Source organism: Bos indicus, chromosome 10 (assembly GCF_029378745.1).
Source record: "Bos indicus isolate NIAB-ARS_2022 breed Sahiwal x Tharparkar chromosome 10, NIAB-ARS_B.indTharparkar_mat_pri_1.0, whole genome shotgun sequence".
Taxonomy (NCBI): domain Eukaryota; kingdom Metazoa; phylum Chordata; class Mammalia; order Artiodactyla; family Bovidae; genus Bos; species Bos indicus.
Genome location: NC_091769.1, coordinates 26,837,341 through 26,842,398, shown reverse-complemented (window position 1 = coordinate 26,842,398; position 5,058 = coordinate 26,837,341).

Genomic DNA, 5,058 nt, shown 5'->3' with positions numbered 1-5,058 from the left:
TCAGTGATCACACCATCGTGATTATCTTGGTCATGAAGATCTTTTTTGTACAGTTCTTCTGTGTATTCTTACCACCTCTTCTTAATATCTTCTGCTTCTGTTAGATCCATACCATATCTGTCCTTTATTGTGCCCATCTTTGCATGAAATGTTCCCTTGGATCTCTAATTTTGTTGAAGAGATCTCTAGTCTTTCCCATTCTGTTGTTTCCCTCTATTTCTTTGCATTGATCACTGAGGAAGGCTTTGTTATCTCTCCTTGCTATTCTTTGAACTCTACATTCAAATGAGTATATCTTTCCTTTTCTCCTCTGCCTTTCGCTTCTCTTGTTTTCACAGCTCTTTGTAAGGCCTCCTCAGGCAGCCATTTTGCCTTTTTCAATTTCTTTTCCATGGGGATGGTCTTGATCCCTGTTTCCTGTACAATGTCCATCCATAGTTCATCAGGCACTCTGTCTATAAGATCTAATCCCTTGAATCTATTTGTCAGTTCCACTGTATAGTCATAAGGGTCATATAGTCATTTAGGTCATACCTGAATGGTCTAGTGGTTTTCCGTACCTTCTTCAATTTCAGTCTGAATTTGGCAATACGGAATTCATGATCTGAGCCACAGTCAGCTCCCAGTCTTGTTTTTGCTGACTGTATAGAGCTTCTCCATTATTGAGTGCAAAGAATATAATCAACCTGATTTTGGTGTTGACCATCTGGTGATGTCCATGTGTAGTCTTCTCTTATGTTGTTGGAAAAGGGTGTTTGCTATGACCAGTACGTTCTCCTGGCAAGACTTTATTACACTTTGCCCTGCTTCACTCTGTACTCCAAGGCCAAATTTGCCTGTTACTCCAGGTATTTCTTCATCCTACTTTTGCATTCCAGTCCCCTATAATGAAAAAGAATTATAGATCAGTAAAATTGTTTACTCAGGATTTTTATTAGTAACTTGGACTAGCTCTCCTTGAAGTACCTCCTAGATCCTGAAAGAAAAGTTATCCTATTACTGTATATATTTATCAATTCAGCTACCTGATTCTGCAGATGAAGAAAATGAGAACTGGGTTTCAGGAGTGATTTTCTAAGGATAATATTTTAATGGTGAAAAAATAAAAATGTCCTATCCACCACGCTGTTCATCTGCCTTTTCTGTTCAGTAAACAATCCTATATTTTTAACTTTAGAACCTCTCAATTATTTCCCCTTCAATAATCTCAATGATTTGCCATTTATATATTGTTTCCTTAATATATATAAAGCTCTATAAACAGTAAGAGAACAGAACAACATTGTAATAGGAAAATAAGAAAAAAGATACAAACAAGTAACATATAGAAAAGATTCTTAAACATATAGAAATATCACTAATTCATTCATAAAAAGATAAAGAGAGAATATAATTAGACAGTATCTCATGTTTAACCTGGGGAGTGACAAAGATCAGGAAGTCTGATAACACACTATATGGTTGAGAATGTGAAATGAGTTCTCTCACACTTGGTGGGAGTATAAGTTTTACACTGTATTTAGGACAGTCAAAATTTAAAAGGCCTATGCCCTGGAGCCCAGCAATGCAGCTGCTAAGGTGCTTAGCCTATGGCTTTTTTCACACACATAGGAAATTATGAAATTGTAAAAATGTTCATTGTATCATTGTTGTAATAGCAAAATGTTGAGAAAAATGTCAGTTGCCATTAATGGAAAACTAATTACATAAGTTTTCATTCCAATCCCAAAGAAAGGCAATGCCAAAGAATGCTCTGACTACCACACAATTGTACTCATCTCACACGCTAGTAAAGTAATGCTCAAAATTCTCCAAGCCAGGCTTCAGCAATACGTGAAGCGTGAACTTCCAGATGTTCAAGCTGCTTTTAGAAGAGGCAGAGCAACCAGAAATCAAATTGCCAACATCTGCTGGATCATCAAAAAAGCAAGAGATTTCCAGAAAAACATCTATTTCTGCTTTATTGACTATGCCAAAGCCTTTGACAGTGTGGATCACAATAAACTGTGGAAAATTCTGAAAGAGATGGCAATACCAGACCACCTGACCTGCCTCTTGAGAAATCTGTATACAGGTCAGGAAGCAGCAGTTACAACTGGACACAGAACAACAGACTGGTTCCAAATAGGAAAAGGAGTATGTCAAGGCTGTATATTGTCACCCTGCTTATTTAACTTATATGCAGAGTACATCATGAGAAATGCTGGGCTGGAAGAAGCACAAGCTGGAATCAAGATTGCCGGGAGAAATATCGATAACCTCAGATATGCAGAAGACCCCACCCTTATGGCAGAAAGTGAAGAGGAACTAAAAAGCCGCTTGATGAAAGTGGAAAGTGGAAAAGTTGGCTTAAAGTTCAACATTCAGAAAACGAAGATCATAGTATCTAGTCCCATCACTTCATGGGAAATAGATCCCTAGGGCAACAGTGTCAGACTTTATTTTTGGGAGCTCCAAAATCATTGCAGATGGTGACTACAGCCATGAAATTAAAAAACGCTTACTCCTTGGAAGGAAAGTTATGACCAACCAAGATAGCATATTAAAAAGCAGAGACATTACTTTGCCAACAAAGGTTCATCTAGTCAAGGCTATGGTTTTTCCAGTGGTCATGTATGGATGTGAGAATTGGACTGTGAAGAAAGCTGAGCACCGAAGAGTTGATGCTTTTGAACTGTGGTGTTGGAGAAGACTCTTGAGAGTCCCTTGGACTGCAAGGAGATCCAACTAGTCCATCCTAAAGGAGATCAGTCCTGGGTGTTCATTGGAAGGACTGATGTTGAAGCTGAAACTCCAATACTTTGGCCACCTTATGCTAAAAGTTGACTCATTGGAAAAGACTCTGATGCTGGGAGGGATTGGGGGCAGGAAGAGAAGGGGACGACAGAGGATGAGATGGCTGGATGGCATTATCGACTCGATGCACATGAGTTTGAGTGAACTCTGGGAGTTGGTGATATACAGGGAGGCCTGGTGTGCTGCGATTCATGGGGTCACAAAGAGTCAGACACAACTGAGTGACTGAACTGAACTGAATTAAATAAGCTGTAGTTTAGTCATACCGTGGAATACTATATCTTCAATTTCATAAAATATGAAGTAGCTCTATAAGTAATGTTGCATAATTACTTCAAGATACATTATTGAGTAAAAAAAAAAAGTGAGCTGAGGGAGGGAGATTCAAGAGGGAGGAGACATATGTACACCTATGATTAATTCATGCTAATGTATGCCAAATCAAACCAATATTGTAAAAAAATCATCAATCAATTAAAAATAAATATTTTTTAAAAAGTGAGCTGCAGGGTGTAAATACCTGTAATATAGACCATCTTCTGAAGGAGATCCAGACTGGTTACAGGGCTTGCTTCAATAAGGAGAATTTGGTGTCTGAGGAAGAAGACAGAAAAAGAGATTTATTCTGAATGTTTTAAATTCTTTTCCACATGACTGCATGATTTGCTTTTTAAATAAAAAATAATACAGTTGTCTTTAAACAAAGGATATATTTTTTTAGCAACAGAGACATCAATGATTAATGGCTGGGGCAGGTACATGTCTGAAGCAAGATCCAGGAGTGACACCCCATTATGTGGGCAAGATATGATGGCAGTCTTCACTCTCTAGAGGAATATTCTTTGCTGTTGTTCAGTCGATCAGTCATGTCCAACTCTTTGTGACCCTATGCACTGCAGCATGCCAGGATTCTCTGTCCTTCACCATCTCGCAGTTTGTTCAAACTGATGGCCATTGAGTCAGTGATGCCATCCAACCATCTCATCCTCTGTCATCCCCTTCTCCTCTTGCCTTCAATCTTTCCCAGCATCAGGGTCTTTTCCAATGAGTCTGCATTTCGCATCAGGTAGCCAAAGTATTGGAGCTTCAGCTTCAGCATCAGTCCTTCCAGTGAATATTCAGGATTTATTTCCTTTAGGATTAACTGGTTTGATCTCCTTGCTGTCCAAGGGATTCTCAAGAGTCTTCTTGAGAATTGAGCTTGAAAGCATCAATTCGTTGGTATTCAGCCTTGTTATGGTCCAACTCTCACATCCATACATAACTACTGGAAAAACCATAGCCTTGACTATACAGACCTTTGTCAACACAGTAGTGTCTCTTGTTTTTAATATGCTGTCTAGGTTTGTTATTGCTTTTCTTCCCAGGAGCAAGTGTCTTTTAATTTCATGGCTGCAGTCATCATCCACATTGATTTCAGAGCTCAAGAAAATAAAGTCTGTCACTGCTTCCATTGTTTCCCCATCTATTTGCCATGACATGATGTGACCAGATGCCACGATCTTCATTTTTTTGAATGTTGAGTTTTAATCCAACTTTTTCAGTCTCCTCTTTCACTTTCATCAAGAGACTTTTGAGTTCTTCACTTTCTTTCAGAAGAGTGGTGTCATCTGCATATCTGGGGTTATTGATAGTCCTCCTTGCAATCTTCATTCCAGCTTGTACTTCATCCAGCTTGGCATTTTCCATAACGTACTGCATATAAGTTAAATAAGCAGGTTGACAATATACAGCCTTGAGGTGCACCTTTCCCAATTTGGAACCAGTCCATTGTTCCATGGCTGGTTCTAACTGTTGCTTCTTGACCTGCATACAGGTTTCCCAGGAGGCAGGTAAGGTGGTCTGGTATTCCCATCTCTTTAAGAATTTTCCACAGTTTGTTGTAATCCACACAAAGGCTTTAGCATAATCAATGAAGCAGAAGTAGATGTTTTTCTGGAATTCTCTTGCTTTTTATCCAATCAGATCAGATCAGTCACTCAGTTGTGTCTGACTCTCTGCAACCCCATGAACTGCAGCACGCCAGGCCGCCCTGTCCATCACCAACTCCCAGAGTTCACTCAGACTCACATCCATCGAGTCAGTGATGTGATCCAGCCATCTCATCCTCTGTCCTCCCCTTCTCCTCTTGCCCCCAATCCCTCCCAGCATCAGAGTCTTTTCCAATGAGTCAACTCTTTACGTGAGGTGGCCAAAGTACTGGAGTTTCACTTTAGCATCATTCCTTCCAAAGAAATCCCAGGGCTGATCTCCTTCAGAATG